Below are 18748 nucleotides of genomic sequence, written 5' to 3'. Positions count from 1 at the left end.
AGTGCTTATGATGTGGGATTAAGCAAATAAATAAAAAACATAAAATTGTACGTACACCATGGAAAATTATGTGTACATACAAATTGGAAATTAATGGAAATATGTACAAATAATTGAATTACTGGAGTGGTTGGATTCTAAGTGAAAGTTATTTTTATTGAGGTTTTTTTTTTTAATATTGTTTCAATGTGTGTGTAATAACAAAAGTAGTCTAGACATAAATTTTGGTCTCTGTATTTGAGGTTCCTAGCCAAGCATCCCACGTTCTATGGAAATTCTAACGTCCCAAAAGATTTCTCAGATTTCCAAGGTTCTTATGAACTCCTGATTATTTAATGTTCTGAACCCCTACCCTAGCGATTTCCAAATTTCATTCACATCTTATACCATAAATGTCCCCTTTTCTCTCGTTGCTTTGACCTAAATGTGGAACTCAATCTGTTAATTCTTCCTTAAACATTCATAAATAGAATAGTTAGCGGGTATTTCTGAAGTTGTAGATGACAGGTGTTACATCCATCTACACAAGTTAACACTGAACGCAGACCACCCCTTTCTCTTGGTTAGTCAGCACATCTCACATCTTCTCCTGGAACATTTAATCATGAATTCCCCACACATTGTCATGTATGGCAGCTCTCTGTCTTAAACCTCTGCTCTAAGCATAATGACGATTTGAAATTGTATGTCTATAAAACCAGAAGGGCATATGCCAGATTTCACCTTTTAACAACATAGAAATTTATTTTGAGATAGATTATGATATCCCAAACATAAGAATGGAGAAATTGCTACACTTACTTTTTTAGTAAGAATGATGCTATTTTAAAGTCGCAAATTTTAAATGAATATCCTACTGTATTTCAAGTACAGAAATAATACAACATTAAAAGGAGTGGTAGGACATAAGAAATGAAAAGGTCAATTAATTTTTAACAGGAAGATAAATTTAAAAGGAAAGACAACCAAAACAGAGATAGTTGAAAATAATTAAAATTAAACTTCAAAAATCTATAGAATGATCATTTACTTAATGAGAATCGCTAGAAATCCTACAGGACTAATATGCATGGTTTTAAATAAAAGTTTAGGGTATGTTTATCTGCTACTACTTATTCTAAGTACTTACTAACATAAATATTCACAGCACAGTGTTTTCCCTAAAGGAACTGGTTCACTGGGAAGTGTTTTCTTTTCTCGTTATAGTGTAGCTGCAGGGAAATCATAGTCTCTAAAAATAAAAGTTTAAGACCAACTTGAACATAATAAATTCAGATTTTCTACACATTTTTGTCTACTAATTCACTTCCCAGAGCATATAATTTGGAGCATAGACTTAGAGCTGCTTATATCTGCATATTCAAAATCAGTATATCATTAAAGGAATAAAAAGAGAAAAGAATATAAAGTAGGTATTATTATAGATACAGTCTTCTTTTGGCATTGATTTTAACTCTACTGTCAAGGTAAAGATAAACTGACATTTATTGAGTAACCAAAATAAAGCAGTAACTTCTGGTCACAGAGGGTAAATGCTGTATAGACAATTTTCTCCCAAATAATCCAAGTTCCAGGGGGTTCTCTATCACAAACTCAATTTCTTTAAAACTAGTGTTCTATGTTTTGGTAAAATATTATTGATGGTATGGAAGATACCAGGGAGCTATAACAGAAGAATAAGTTATCTGCCTTTCCATCAATCCATCTTCCCCCATCCACTCATACATCCATCTACCCATTTATAGTCCACTTACATCCCCTGGGGTGGGGGGACAGGATTTCAGACATCTAGTATCACTTTCTACTACATATATAGAATGGTCATCATAAACACCAGGTCTCTGGAGACCCTCACACTTAAAGTCCTACCCATGCTATCCCAATCACTCCTGTAATTCCCTAACCTCTTACCTCTTAAGCCCACTTTCCTTAACTAAAAAATGTGCTCAACAGCATTTCACTTAGAAATTCAGTACTGCAAATATTTTTAAGTACCTATTATACACCAGGCAGTACAATAAGGAGTCTTAGTACAGAAGAGACAGGTCTTATGAAACAGAATTCTTTGGAATACACTCTTGAACAACAACAAAAATAACCCCACACTCCAAAAACCAAAGTGAAATAGGCTTTAACTATGATAGAAAGTGTTTTGATTAGAAACAAGAAAATAATGAGAGCTCTAAGCATTCAAATACAGCAGAGAGATAGATTTGGGGGTCATCGTTTAAATGCACATTTATTCATTACAACAGATATCAAATAAGATTTAAACATAGGATGGACCAGATTGATTTTGCATTTGTCTCTTACTATACTATTATTGGAAGGTATACAACATGTCTTTCAATTGGTGTATCTTCTATGAGAGTGTTTATCACGCTCTCATATTCAAGAAGCTTTTCAAATAGCCTATTAAAGTATTTGCAAATTACCTAATAAAATAAGTTCGCTAGAAGTCGACATTGTGATTGGAAAGCAATAGGGAAAAAGCTTGATTTATTGATAAGAGATAGTATGCTATAAATTTTCTCCATAATAAAACTGCCTATGGATTATGAGATCACTCTAACTTAGAGAAATTGCAGCAGATAGGGAGAATCACAATGTCCAAGGATAGGTATGCTTTACTGCATAAAATGAATCTATTTCTTCTGAAATACTATGTATTAATCTAATGCAGTTGCACCAAGGAAGATTGTTTAGAAAAGACATGACAAATACTTTTATGAGACAAATAATCATTCTGTAAAAAAAAAAAAAAAAAATCCCTTCTCAGTTTATATATTTTGTGATTTGGGGAGTTCTCATACATTAGGTTTCCTTAAGGTGAAATCATACTTGTCTCTCATATGACATAAATAAATTAGCAGCAGTGATTTCTAATCTAGTTGCCTTGGTTGGATTTTGAAGATGAACAGAAAACAAGTATTTCAGAAATTCCAGAAAATCGAGATTTTTGGCTTTAAATGTAAATAATACTTTTTTTTAAAAGATATACAATTTGTTACAACTTCATTTAAATTAAGGAAGAGAACTTGACCATCTCTGGAAGTTGAGAAAAACAAGAACATACACTAACAAATAAGACTCTTTCCATATAGTGTGAACTTCATGATGTGGTGCACAAGTCAAGGAAATAAGCAAGGTGTGTTCTATGCAGATGGCTCTGCCCTTACAAGCTGCCTGCCTGTAGGCAAGTCACTTAACCGCTCAGAGACTTATTTTTCTATTTATAAATAAGGAACACGGTTTGAATTTTCTACTTTACATGCTCACCGTAAAGCTTCAAAATGTGTATACAGTCATTCATGTTTTTCGGAAGACTAGAGTGAGGTTATGGGTTTTGAGAAACAGTATCACAGAAGTGAGGTGTCCTCACCACATTATACCAGGGTACATGGGGTTAGCATGTCTTGTCTTGGAGATGTGAACGCTGGTCACTCTATGAAGGTAGTGTCTGCCAGGGTTCCCCTCACTTCTAAAATCTCCGAGTCACGAAGTCTAGGGGACAGGAATTAAGTTTCACCCCCTGGGAGGTAGGTAAGATATCTACATATATCATTTGAAAATTTTCTGTAAGGAAGATTTTCCCCTTGTATGTCGTTTATCTATGCATTCATTTATTTCTATCAGCGTATTCATTGATATTTATTTTATGCATTTGGTAATAATGTAATATGATCAGTATTTTGTTGCTCAAAGCATTTCCACTTTGGCCATCTTGAACTCTTTCGGGTTGGCTCCTGGGTCCTTTTGGCATGATCCAATAATTTTTTTTGGTCACTATTTCATTTTCTGGTACAAGATGCTTCAGGCTCATCTTGTATTTTTCCTGCCCTAAATCTAGAATTAGCTATTTTTCCTGAGGGCTCTAGTTCCTTTTAAATTGGAGAATATTTAGAAAATAAATCTGGACATGAGGTTTGCTCCTTGCTGCTGTAGTGTTACTACTTCTACGACCTTTCAGAAGGTAGAGCTAGTAAATGTTATGTATGTATACACATGTGTGCACATATATCTATCTTTATTTTGTATCTATCTGTTTATATACTACAATAAAAATGAGTTCATGTTGATGTCTTCATTTCTAATCTAGCACTACAAGGTTAATTTTAGTTATTTCCTTTTGCTTATGTGTAACTTATTTTTCTGACAATGAGAGACCTAACTTCTATTATCAACAATTTATTTACTTATGTGTTTCACTCTAGTATATATGTAAAATAATTCGTTGTCATTAACCTGTACTCCTCTGAGAAAAATTATCAAATAAAATATAAAGTCTATGTACAGTTGCTTTTTTCATTAACATTATTCTTTTTACTCTTTTTCCTGTCAAAATACTGTTTCTCAATGTCACTTAAGCTAGATACTTTCCCTCCATGGCTTTCATGAGTTTAAATCTTCCATTTGCAATTTGGTTAGATTCATTTGTCGTAATCTCTAGCTCATCTGGGGATATTCCAACACCTTATTTATTTTCTTATTTTAATTTGCATACTGTATAGCTCACTCTTTGTGTTGTACAGTTCTATGTGTTTTGATGAGCACACAGTCATTTGTTCAGCACCACAGTCCTATAAAGAGTTGTTCCATCACCCTCCAAATTCCTCATGCTATCACTTTGTAGTCAACTCTCCTATATCTCTAACTTCTGGCAACCACTGGTCTGTTTCCTGTCTCTATGTTTTGCTTTTTTCTAAAATGTCTTACATATGGAATCACACACTATTTAGTCATTTGGGTATGCTTCTTTCATTTAGCAAAATGCATTTAAGATTCATCCATGATATTGCATGAATCAATAACTGTTTCCTTTTCATAGTTGAGTAGTATTCCATTGTATAAATATGCTACAGTTTGCTCACCAGTTGAAAAACATTTAGGCAATTATAAGTAAAATGCTACAAATATTCACATATAGGTTTTGTATAAACATAAATTTTAGATTCACTTGTGTAAATACCTAAGAGTGGGATTGTGGGATCATATGGTTAAGTGTACGTTAATTTTATAAGAAACTGACATACAATTTTCCAGAATGGCAGTATCATTTTTTTATTTCCATCATCAATGAATGAGAATCCCTGTCACTCTGCATGCTCACCAGCATTTGGTATTGTCAGGTGTTTTAAAAAAAATTATTCATTTTAATAGCTGTCTAATGGTACCTCCTTGAATTTTAATTTTTTATCTCTTAATAGCTAATAGTGTTAAAAATCTTCCCATACACTTATTGGCCATCCACACATTGTTTTTTCTTTTTTTATTTTGTGAAGTTCACATCTTTAACCCATTTTTAAACCGGGATATTTGTTTACTTATTATTGCATTTTAACAGTTCTTAATATATTCTGGATACAAATCCTTTATCAGATATGTGACCTACAAGTCTGAAGCTTACATTTTCATTCTTTTAACAATGTCTTTTACAGAGCCGTTTTAAAAAATTTTATTTTTTTATATTTTTCTTTTGACACATTCATTGTAATGAAAAGGGTGTGATCTGTTAATTCCTTTAGTGTACAACAGAGCATGTACACTAAACCAAACTTAAAAATACCAACAAAAATTCAATGTGTGTCACAGCTTGGAGATTTAGACCTTGTATATTTTATCCATAATTTCTCATAAACATGCAGTGCTATAAAACTGCATTTTAGTCAGAGGTGTAGGATTTGACATTTTTTTCTTATTGAAATTTTAAAGTTATTTGCTCAGTTGGCGTGCTCTGATATCAGCCTGTAAAAGTCATTAGGTAGCATATTACCGCATTAGACCAACAGTCCCCTGAAAAAGAGTTGTCCAATATAGAAGCTCCTAGCCACAGGCGACTGTAGAGAACTTGAAATGTGTCTAGTTTAAATTAAATGACATTTAATTAATTAAAATTTAAAAGCTGATACTCAGTTTAGTTATTGGAAAACTTTTAAGTATATGCGGAAAAACTTGCCTTTATGAATCTATTCTTTTAAAGTGTAAGTTTTATGAAATCTAAGTACAGATCAAGTATATCCAATAGAGACTTAGTATCCAAATTGAGATGTGCTGTAAGTATACACTAGATTTCAGTTACTTAGTATGAAAACAAAAGAATATAAAATGTGTCATTAATTTTTTTACATTGATCACATGTTAAAATGACTGTATTTTGTTTGTATATGGTAAATAAAATTTATCATTAAAGCCCATTTAATGATAAGCCCCATTAAACGATAAAACCCATTAAAACCCACTGCTCTGCAACCACATGTTGTGTATTAAATTACGTTTTGTGTCAAAAGCCATTCAGTGTTCTGAAATGGCATGCTAATGACCTATCCATCACCACTTGCATCCTCCACAGCATAATCAGGAACAACTCATTCTCCTGCCTTTGTGGAGAAGGATCAAGGTTCACTAAGCTTCAATTCCCCATGAGAGATTTTAAACTCACAGAATCCAGGAAGAAAAGGGCTGAGAGAATAAGGCTTGAAAAAGGAAGAGTAAGGCTTGAGATGGGTATTGTAAGTATGGCAGGATCAGGTGCTGCTAAGGAACAGCGTCTTCTGATGCCCTAAATGTGTCATAAATTTTGGGAATAATGCTGAATAAGGAAGGGCTCCAGTCATGGCTTACTTCTGAGGGAAAAAGGGATTGGGCTGCTTCCTTTCCTTCCCACAGCTATGAGTTAGTACTTAGTGTTCAGTACTTTTTAACTCAAAAACAAAGCATAGTATCTATCGCAGCCTTTCACTTCTCTCCTTATTTTTAAACAATGTGAAATTAATAGTAAAAGATTCCATTACTGAGCAGAGAACACTTTTCTTCTTTTTATTAGCTTATTAAATAAATTATATATACACACACACGCACACACACGAGTATATGCACACCCACACATGTATGCACACACACACGTACACACACATACATATGTATGAATAATTTAGTGCTATAGGTATTATCTTTCCAAAACAACAAAAAATTCTTCAAAAAAGATAACTACTATAGAAAAAAAGTCAACCTGTCCTTAAATGTATATTATACATTTATATATTTAAAAGGCATTTCAAGAACTTTTAATACTTTAGCATAAAATTTTGCATGTCCAATATTTAAATTTTTTTCTAGAAAACTAAAAGTAGTATAAAATCTTAAGGATATTAAATATAATATTTATAAAAAACATAACAGCATGGGTATATTATTCCACCATGATGACAACTATATTTAGATTTGACTTTGATACAATATTAAATATAAATTTGCAGAACATCTCTTCATAACATAACCTTCTAAAACTATCCTATATTTTGGATGAGTTTTTAGTTTATAATTGTCTGAAACAATCTAAGTTGTAAGTTCTAATGGAACACATTTCTCTCACAAGCAAGTTAGCTCGGGAAAGTAAATGTATACTTACAATATAGAGAACATATCATGTGAAGCACATAGACAGTTGTTAAGCTATTCCACTGTATTATAAAATTCTTGGATTATTGCATTCTAAACCTGTTGGGAAAGAGAGAAAAAAATTATGTTAGCTAAATGTGCTGGGTGTATTATATAGGTTGCAAAATAACCAAAAGAAAGCTAAAAGAAATCACACATCTTACAAACACAGATTTTTCTATATGTATTATTGTGTCCTTTGTATATGTTAATTTATAATTAATTTGAATTTTTAGGAAAATGTTATTGAACCACTTAAGCCATTTGAGTATACAATAAAATACAAATTATTTTAAAAATTGAATGTCGTAATTGACACTGTAAAGAAATGACTATAAGTTATCTTGTCTCTAGTTTTTGTTTTCCACTTACAGAATAAATTGAGTCCATGGCACAAAAAAAACAAAATATAAAACAAAAAGTTACTAATCATCAGGATGTTTACAATGATCTGAATTAAGAAAATAAAGACCAAATAACTAGATGATTTGTCTAAATATCTTTAATTTGCATGTTGATGTATGTCAGCTCCTGTGGTTTGATTATTTGTGCTCCCCCTCCCCCATTCATATGTTGCATCCAAAGGCCTAAGATGATGGTTTTGGGAGGTGAGGCCTTTAAGCGGTGATTAAAACATGAGGTTGGAGCCCTCATAAATGAAATTAGTATCTTTATAAAGGAGGATCCAGAGAGTTCTCTCCCATCTTCCACAATGTGAGGATAGAGTAAAAAGACTTTCTATTAACCAGGAAGCCCTAAACAAACACCCAATCTGTCAGCACAATGATCCTGGGCTTGCCAGCCTCCAGAACTGTGAGAAATAAATTTCTGTTGTTTGTAAGCCACCCAGTCTGTGGTATTTGGCTATAACAGCCCAGGTGGACTAAGACGGTTACCCACATATATGATTGGGAATAAATAAACAAAGTGATTTCAAACGTTATTGAATCATTCATGCGGTAATGAATTAAGATTAGATTTAATATAAAGTGGGAAAATGACCCACTGCCATTAATTATCCCAATCAATAGCAAATTATCTTTAAAGAATAATTTAAAGTAAAATTAAAGAGCAGATTTAGTTTTCTCTTTAAGATAATGCCTCCCAAAACTGTTATATAGATATATTCCCCATCAAAACAAAAATGTCTTTTTGCTGTAGAACATACGCAATAAGTTTCTCATATTTAGTGGTTACTGAAAGTGGTGGTTAGGTATCCTGTACACACACACACACACACATCTCTTTTTCCCACTTTATGTTTCCCAAACACCTAACTTCTTTTTTCTTCCTGAAGTTAAATTTTAAAGCAAAATTCAGCCTGATTTCTTTCTGGGTTTACACATCGCCCTGGCTTATGCTTAATAGGAAGATAATTTAATTTTCCCCCTAATTTAGTACTTTCTCCTCCTATTTACACTTCCATATTGTATTTAAACACATTTAAAATTAACCAATATATGGAAAATAGATGTAGCATTTTTGTCCTGTCTTTAAAATCTGATTTTACCTAATCTTTTCTCAAAGGTAAAACATAGTAGATGAATAACATGTCTATATTTCGTATCAGCTGTTGAGTGTCTTTTAGGTATGTGTGATTATCACTTAGTCATCACAACGATACTGGGAGGTTTTATTATCCCCATTTTACAGGGTTCTGATCATTCAAACAACTAGTCCAGTGAAGTTGGAAGGTATTTAGTTTGGGTCAATTCAGCCTTCACTTCAAAGTGTATATCAGAAAAGTCTGCACTTCCACAGACTTTCTTGGACACTGTTTATAAAATAATTCTGCCTAGAAATCTATTCTCAATACTATTTGTATCCCCAATTTGAAAAAAACATGAAATATTTTATATGGTAGATAATTTTCCATATGGAAACTGTATATATCTTATGCTTAGAGTTATTAAATGAGTAAAACTACAAACACAATTATTGCTTATAACATAGGCAATGTATTGGTTATAAATCTTAACAGAAAAGATCAATATATTTTATATTATTGCAAATAGAAAAGGGGCATTTACACCTATCTCAACTGATTCCAGATTATTATGACACTTGAACATCTGTTAATTTTCTAAAAATAATATTCTAAGCATCAAATGTCATTCTTGCTCTGTTTTACCATAATCTTACTTGATGCTTTTGAAATATTCTTTGCTAGAAAGTCAGAAAAGCAAACATTTAGAATCCTAGTTAGGATGAGAGCAAATAACGACGGCCAACAAGTGACTGAGTTCTGTTTTCTATTTGGCAACTTAGATTTGTGTATGTGTGCGTGTGCGTGCGTGTGTGTGTGTGTGTTTCCTAAATCATGGCTGTGATTTAATGGCTCAGCATGAAACATAAATAACACTCAAGTTATAGAGTTACTGTCATATTTTTATTATTTTTGTTGATAAAGTTTTATCTGAATATAGTTACCTCTTTCTTTTTTGTATTACGTGTAGGGAAACAATCATTCTCTTCCATTACCTACATTTGTGTCTAATCCAGTCAAATGATGATAATACCTTTTTCTCTTTTGATTTTCTATATACTCATCTTTCCCCTGGACCAGTCAAGGCATCTGCCCAACATGGGGTAGATGCACACAAGACATGCAGTTTCTGTCATCCATTTTGATAGACGGTTTAAAGCCATTCAGTTTTGAGAAAATGGGATTTCTAAATTCCTTTAGTTCCCTCTTGCATATAAAGTCCAAGCTTGGTGGATTTGTCTATTATTTAGATGTTTTGCCAAGATCTTTAGGATTTGTAACTTAAGCATAAGACATTGTGATTCACTAACTGTTTTTTACTTTGCATCATGAGGTTTATCAGAAAGCATAAATGACTAGGTTTTCATGGAATGATGAGTTGAGAAACACTGAGTCTACTGGAAGGAAAATGGCTCAGCTTCAGAGGTTTGTGAGGGTTTCAGTTTTAACTTGGTGCCTGAAGAGGGAAGTAGCAACGTATGTAACAGCAGAGACTTTGATGGGCCTGAATGCCAAGATCCAGGGAAGAATAAATTTGCAGGGTCATTAAGCAAAGGCAGAGCTGAGAAAAGAACTGACTGTGAGAGTTTTCAGCAGCAGAGCAGCCCACAACAACAAGAATGGGTAGTCTCCGTGAGCAGAGGCAGTCAGAGAAGTTAGGCTTCAAGAAGGAGGCCATGTTTGAGCTGAAGATAAGGACTATACATTGCAAGGAGACTGGGCACTGGGTGTAAAAGCCTTAGAGGAGCAAGCATATTCAAGGAGGAGAAAACCCTACAGATTGCATCTTGACCGAGGGCATGGTGGTGGTAGTGGGGTGGGAAGTGAGGTAGACAGGCAGGAACTGGGCCAGGTCATATTGGGCTTCATAGGCCATTGTAAGGAGTTTAGACTTTATTCATGATACACGGAAATAGGAGGGTTTTGTCTGGGTAACTGATTCAAATTTTAAAGGATCACGTCAATTGTTCTATGCATAGAAGAGAGACAAGCCTGGAAGCAGAAGCCGATCTGAAGGTTACTGCAGTAGTTGAGTTGAGCTATGACAGGGGTGTAAGTTTGGTGGCAGTGACAATGGAGAGAAAATGTTTGGATTTGTGATATATTTGAATAAAGTATAAAATCCTATTCATTAATTTCACCAACAAATGCATTTTGAGCCATCATTACAGGGTAGGTTATTTTTTCTTTAGTAAAGGGTCAATTTGAAATATAAAAATTACATAACTATTTATGTAGAATACTTTAGCTGATTTGGGTAAAATTCACAAAAGGGAAAAATATAGAGACACAGTTATTTTATCTAATTGTTTTTAATTATTGCTGGAACAATTGAATAAAGATAATATAAATGGTTAAGAAAAAAACACTATTTGATATTTATAAATGAAAGGGAAAGGAAATAGACACATGGCGCATTACTTATAAAGAAGGAAACTTTATAGGACTCTGAACGATACTAGTAGAAACATCTCTGATATATTAAAAACTTAATTCCATTAGCAAGAGCAAGTTTCTTAATTCAATTTACCAGATGTGATTAAAGGACACTGGATTTTGAACAAATAAAGACAATTGCTTTACGCAGTTTATAGTAATAAATGAGATTTGCTTCCAGAAGAAGTCATCGAGCTAATTCCTGTGGCTGTACTTTAAACAGAATTTATGACTTCAGAATTACTATAGTGGGTCCTTAAGCCTTCTTTATCAACATACATTTTCCTAAATGTGTTCTATATAACAGGTTCTAGGTGCTGTGGCTGAAAGGGGGACTAAAACACTCTCCTGCCCTTGAAGCGTTCATAGTCCAGAAGAGGAAGACAAGGAAGAGAAATGAAGAAATTTGTACAAAATGTCTGGCTAGGGGCACAAATATAGCAGCATTCAATTTTGCAGGGCTGAAACTTAATAGAAAATAGGTTGTGTAAGGAGAATGTTGAATGACGACTAGGCAGTGCAGTATGAGCAAAGATAAGGAGGACAGAGATAAAACAGTTTGGGACTAAAAAGTAATCTGGCTTTACTGGAGCAGAGTTGTGCAGTGTGTTCATGAAGCAAGTGCAGGAAGCAGAAGAGGTTAGCAGGGGCTGGTCAGTGGAGGGCCCTCGGGTCATGCAAAGAGCTTCAACATCATTAACACGCATAATAAAACCACCTAAGAATGAAGGAGTGCTCACTGTATTCTAGCCAGGATATCAAGGTTGTATATGCACATTCTCATTCAATCCTATCAATCAGCCTATGAGATATTATTTCAGTTGTAGACAAAAAGAATATGAAGCACTGACAGCTGAAGCAATTTGTCCAAGGCCATGCAGCTTGTAAATGGTGCAGCTAAAGTAGAACCCAGACAGACTGATTCCTGAGCTCCCGCGCTTGGCCCCACAGGTCTGCCTCGTGCAATCGGCATGGGATGATTTTGCCATAAGGGATTCCTTTTGCATAATGCAGATGAAAAAGGAGTAGTATTTTTCTCACAGCACAAAATGCTAATTTGCTGTTTATATCAGGTAAGCATAAGAATAAGTACCCTGAACCTAAAAACACAAAGCCAAGTGAGGAACAAAGGGGACAGGAAGAGGAAACAATGTTTCTTGAGTGTTTTGCTATGGGGCAGATTCTGGACTGGATGGTTTAATGGCCATCTTCCTTGGTCCATATCTCTGCAGAAGCTGGAATACAAGAGTGGCTATGGGGAAAGGGTGCAATCCGTGCTTGCTTCAAAGGCTCCTTGCTTGCTTCAAAGGCTCCTTGGTTATTTTCATCGTCTGGATTATTTCATGGATTGGGCTTTCCTCCTCTTTTCTTTCTCCTTATGCGGCTGGCTTGGTTGATCTGTCCTGACCCTATTCTTACGGGCATATGATACAGATCCCTGTGAACTGCAAAGAACAAGGTTGGGGCTGGTGAAGAGCGCTAGTTCTGACTGACGTATTAGGTTGGTGCAAAAGCAGTTGCGGTTTTTGCAATTATTTTAACCTTTTAAACCAAAATTACTTCTGCACCAACCTAATAGACTCTTCTACTTGCTCAGTTGCTATAGGAGACAGAGGATTAGTAGCACTTAGAACCATTAACAAACGTCAATATCTTGAGGACTTTTAATATGCTTATGCTTGGGATACAGGTTATTCATTGTTATAATAGAAGATGCTTGAAATTGGTTCGTCCATAATTATACAAATATTTTATCCGTAGAAATACTTTTCCACACACACTTTTTGAGGGAGGGAGGGTTGCTTGGTTCTCTTAAAACCTCAGGGCAAACTATTGAGCTTCTCCCACCTTGGGCTTAAAGCAGTACTGGAAACCTCATTGTACATTTTTTCCTGGAGCATCCAGTTTGCTCAAAGATTTTGGGGAAATAAATTTATTCTAAAATAGGAATATGCCATAAATGAAATGCAGAACATACATATATTTTTAAACATTTATTATTTAACCAAACACGTATTGTCTCTCTACTATGAGAGGTGCTGTTTTGGTTATTGGGATTAAAACGGTTATTCCCACATATTTAAAGTTATCATATTGTGGTTAGTGAGAAAATGACATACATGTTTTAATGTGTGTGGGGAATCTTTGTCCCCAGTTTTATTGAGAAATAATTGACATATGTCATTGTCTAAGTTTAAGGAATACAGCATGATGGTTTGATTTACATGTATTATGAAATGATTACCACAATAAGTTCACCTATCATCCATCATCTCGTATATATACAACAAAAAGAAAAGAAAGAAGAAAATAAAAAGGAAAGCTCCTTGTGATGAGAACACTTAGAATTTACACTCTTAACAACTTTTCTATATGCCATACAGCAGTATTAACTATCGTCATCAGGTTGTACATTACGTTCCTAGTATTTGTTTATCTTATAACTGAAACTTTGTACTTTTGGACCACTTTTCTCCAATTACCTCTCCCAGCGCCCTCCACCTCTGGTAACCATAAATCTGATCTCTTTGCCTATGAGTTGTTTTCTGGGTTTTTTTTACATTGAAAGCATAATGCCTTCAACTTTCATCCATGTTGTTGGAAATGTAATAAGATTTCCTCATTTTTTATGGCTGAATAATATACCAATGTGTATATATACCACAACTTCTTTATCCATTCATCCACCAGTGGACACTTAGGTTGTTTCTATGCCTTGGCTATTGTAAATAATGCTGCTATGGACATGGGGATGCAGATATCTCGGTTATTTCTTTTGCAGAAAATGTGTTGTTAGTGTATAGAAATGCTGCTAATTTTTGTATGTTAATTTTGTATCCTGCAACTTTACTGAATTAGTTTTTTAGATCAAACAAGTTTTTTGGTTGCGTCTTTAGTAATTTCTTTATATGAAATCATGCCATCTATAAATAAAGACCATTTTACTTCTTTCTTTCCAATTCTGATTATCTTTTTTTTTTTTTCTTGCCTCACTGCTCTATGTAGGACTTCCAGTACTATGTTGAATGGGCATAATGAGAGTGGGCACCCTTATCTTGTTCCTGACCTTAGAGCTTTCAACCTTTGAACAGTTAATATGATGTTAGCTGTGGGCATGTCATATGTGACCTTTACTATGTTCAGATATTTACTTTCTATGCCTAATTTGTTAAAAGTTTTTGTCCTAAATGGTTGTTGAATATCATCAAATGCTTTTTTCTGCATCTATTGAGATGATCATATGATTCTTTTCTTTCATTTTGTTAATGTGGTGTATCACATTGACTGCTTTGATGCATAGTTGAACCAGCCTTGCATCCCAGAGAAAAATCCTACTTGATCATGGTGAATGATTCTTTTAATGTGCTGCTGAATTCAGTTTACCAGTATTGTATTGTATCTGAATTCATCAGGGATATTGGCCTGTAGTTTTCTTTTTCAACAGAAAATATTTCTGTTTTGCTATCAGGATAATTGTAGCCTTTTAAAATGAGTTTCAGAATGTTCCCTTCTCTTTGACTCTTTTTTTGGGAGGGTGGAGTGGGGGGAAGAGTTTGAGAATGATTGGTTTTAATGCTTCTTTTAATATTCAGTAAAATTCACCAGGAAGCCATCTGGTCCTAGGCTTTCCTTCATTAGGAGATTTTAGATTACTGATTAAATCTCTTTACTAGTAAGTGGTTTATTCAGATTTTCTATTTGTATGAGGACTCTTTTTATGGAATTCCATTTGAGTATTTTTGCCTTCAGAAGCTGGAGAAAATACATCATGATCGTTTTGATTTCAACATGGAATTAGGAAACTGCACTAAAGAGCCAGATGGTAAATATTTTAGGCATTGCCAGACGAGAGGTAAAGTCAAGGCTGTTCTATAGATACTCATCTATTACACAATTTATGGCACAACTCTTCAATTCTGCTTTTGTAGTGTGAAAGCAGATATTGAAAAAAAAAAAAGTGGCTATGGCTGTGTTCCAGTAAACCCTTATTTACATAACCTAGCAGCAGATCAGATTTAGCCCATGGACCATAGTTTGCCACTTTCTGGTTTAGACAATATGAATCTTCTGTTTTTTTTCATTTCACTGAAATATGGGTCTAAAAATGGTTTGATTTTTTTCTATCTTTAAATTAAATCAATAAAATTTAAGCACTCCATCTCCTCATTTCTCTAGCTTTAAGGTGGTCTTGGTACGATTAATTCAATAAACAATAAGCCCTGACTTGTGATATGACAGGCCTGGGAGGGACAGGCCAGCAGTAGCTAGGGGCCATGTGAGAAATAGGATGAGATTGGGCTGAGCTCCAGGGGCTGTTCCCAAGAAGCAAGTGCACTTCTTGCTTGTTCAGATGATGTTTTGATTTCTGATCCTACTTATTAAATCCTCCCTGGAAGAAGAATCCGAAAATGGAAGATAGAAAATAAAGTCAAGATAAAGATTGTGTGATACTTATATCCATCCTCAGGCATACTCATCCAGAGGGAGATGCCTGATTGGGACCAAAATGGGAGACAGGCCAGGGATAGATGGTTGGTGACACTGTTTCTTTTCCTTTTTCTCTATGACAATAACGACTAAAAAATTGGACACTTGCCTTGTTAAGCACCTGTTTTAAGAGTGTTCCATGAGACTGAGCCAGGTAGACACAATAAGGGAGGGTTTTTGATAAGCTATTGCTGTCCTTCAAACAACGCCCTCCCTGTCCTATTCTTCTGACAAAATTAAAGAGAGCACTGAGAAGACAGAAGGAAGGGAGGGAAGGAGATAAGGAGAAAGGGAGACAAGGAGATGGGTAGAGGAGAGAGGGAGGAAGCGACGGGAAGTCTGTGACTATTACTCTTGGGCTGGAAGCATGTTCATGCTGCCTACTATCTATCTTTGGCCAGACTCTCAGAACTCTGAGGGCATTAAGAAGTGGATCAGCCTTTCTCTCTTCTTCTGCCCCTTGGATGACTTCCTCTGGGAAGAATTTGACAGTCACTGAACAGTTTCTCCCAGTGTACTGTAGAGGCTAGAGATCACCAGTTTTGAAAAGGTTAAGATCCACTGGACTACCCTCTTTAATATTGGGTTCTCAAACATTAACAAGCATAAGATTCATCTGGATAGCTTATTAAAAGCAGTTTCATGAACTGTATTTCCAAGGGATGCAGACGAATAGGTGTGGGGCAGGGTCCATAATTTACATATATGACAAGGCCCTTTGTCTCCCAGTGGAATTTATTGCATATGCTTGGGGACAATACTGTGACATATCACAGCTAGTTAAGTTCCAGAATGTTCAAAACAGTTGAAGAAAAGGGACTATTAAATCTCATGATTATTTAAATAACTATTAATTTTTTTGTCAATTAGTTGCATGAAAAATAAATGTCTTGCTATAAATTTTAATTATAAAACTTAAGCTGTAGCTTTGTAATTCAGACCAAAGTCTCTTGGGAAATCAATAATCAAAATAATGAAATTTAGCATAGTAATTTTTTTTTAATAATCAACAAAGAAGAAATGCTAATCAAAAATGTAAATGGATATTTTATGCTATGGCAACTTAATTTTGAGTCATGCATTTCTTCTTTTCTAAAATTACATTTAAACTGATGAAAGATTTTTAAAAATCAAAATTTCTTATTAAATTCACATCCTCAAATAATGTTCAGCTGAAATTGTTGCATTAAATACAATGGTTTGCATTGTGTATTGATAGCGTGTGTTTTACGAATAAACCAAGTTAATTTTAAAACATGAAATGCATTATATTGTTCAGAATCTAGGGCGATATTACAAAAAGCTTTACTCTGACTCATTGCATACAAGGAAAAGCATTTTGTTTTAAAATACATTCATCCCCTTTTGAATAATTTTAAAACTTGAACTTCAGGATTTTAAGGGCCTAAATAAAGGTAGTATATTCTTCTGTCCTTACCCCACTTACAAGGGAGTGTTCCACGATTGTGAATAGATATTTACTTTACTAAGAAAGCACAGAAGAACCTAGATGACCTGATTTACACTTTGCAAAACTCTCTTACTTTGGGCCTATCCTTTCTTCTCATTCACACTTAGGAAGTATTTTGGAAGAAAGGAAATCCATGCTTACCCAAACCATTTACATTGTATAGTTTTCTGTTGTCAAAGGTTTGCATGAATGTCCTTCATATTTTCCACGTACGGATTCTGTATGGGAGATATGCAGCGCTAACTCCACATTAACGTGGGAAAATTAAAATGAAATATAAAGCCATTATTCATATAATTGGATCTAAAGAAAATTTTTAAATATTTACCATAAAAGTGAAACACTACTAAAGGAAAAAGAAATAAGGAACACAACCTAAGTTTTCTGTGTTAACTACATCCTCCTCATTTTACAGCTGATCTGATCCACTCTGGTGAAGGGGTAGAGAGGTGGGCCCTCAGACTTGGGTTTGCTAAAAGTGAGGAGCTGGAAGCTCTGAAAAGCAAGCAGGGACCAAGAATGCTCTGATCCCAACCACTCTTCATTATTATACATTTGTGTTACAAAGTCCTTTAAAAATACAAATGAACCCTAAAACTAGATTAACTTTGATATGAATTGATTTAATCAGATGGATCTGGTAGTCCTTCTAAACACCCCACTGAGTTTATCATCCCCACCCCCCATAGGAGACTGACTTGGGTTCCCAAAAAGATTTGGTGAAGTTTTAACCCCCAGTGTCTGTGAATGAGAACTTCTTTGGAAATAAAGTCTTTGCAGATGTAATGAAATTAAGATGAGGTCACACTAGACTAAGATGGGCCCGAAATCCAGTGACTGCTGTTTTTAAAACAGAGAAAAATTTGGAGACATAGAGACACACAAGGAAGAAGGTGATGTGAGGCCAGATACAGAAACTTGGAGTTCTGCTGGCACAAAGCAAGGAACATCAAGGATTGCTGGCAACCAGCAGAAGCTCGAAAGGCAGGAAAGGATTCTTCCTGGAGCCTTGGGAGGAAGTCTGGCTCTGCCAATAATTCGCTTTTGGATTTTTAACCTCCAGAATTTTGACAGAAAAAATTTCTGTTGTTTTAAGCAACCCAGCTTGTAGTATTTGTTACGGCAGCCCTAGGAAATTAACACGTCCTCAAAGGTTTAATTTGGATTTGGGTAAGGATAGTTAGGGTAATGGTGCCACAGTGATGAGTTCTTGAATAACAAGAAGGCATAAAAATTCTATTCACAATATATATTGGTCCTGACTCAATATAAAATCTTATTTATTTATTGTTTGTTTGTTTCTTTATTATAATGTGCATGATAACATTTCTATGTTCACTGGGCTCTTTCCTTAGCCCCCGTTCAAGTATTTAAGCCATTCTTTGTTTACTACCTCAGCTAATGTTGCAGGACTGAAAGCCTATGTGTCT

General features: G+C 34.6%; 1 protein-coding gene and 1 long non-coding RNA gene across 7 annotated transcripts in view; one reads left to right on the top strand and one right to left on the bottom strand.

The window, feature by feature from the left end:
* Positions 1 to 18748, top strand: part of LOC141571686 (uncharacterized) — a 448916-nt gene that overhangs the window by 222274 nt on the left and 207894 nt on the right. The window lies entirely within an intron of this gene.
* Positions 1 to 18748, bottom strand: part of FUT9 (fucosyltransferase 9) — a 172426-nt gene that overhangs the window by 81716 nt on the left and 71962 nt on the right. For 5 of the 6 annotated variants that reach the window (XR_012496684.1, XM_074333315.1, XM_074333314.1 and 2 more), the window contains one exon: positions 7409 to 7497. The exons of the other annotated variant lie outside the window; for it this stretch is intronic. The gene's annotated coding sequence lies outside the window, so the exon portion shown is untranslated. The remainder of the gene's footprint in view (positions 1 to 7408; positions 7498 to 18748) is intronic. 6 annotated transcript variants of the gene reach the window in all.

Source organism: Rhinolophus sinicus, linkage group LG05, assembly GCF_036562045.2.
Source record: "Rhinolophus sinicus isolate RSC01 linkage group LG05, ASM3656204v1, whole genome shotgun sequence".
Classification (NCBI taxonomy): domain Eukaryota; kingdom Metazoa; phylum Chordata; class Mammalia; order Chiroptera; family Rhinolophidae; genus Rhinolophus; species Rhinolophus sinicus.
The sequence above is the reverse complement of the archived record's forward strand: the minus strand, read 5'-3'. Positions and strand labels throughout refer to the sequence as shown.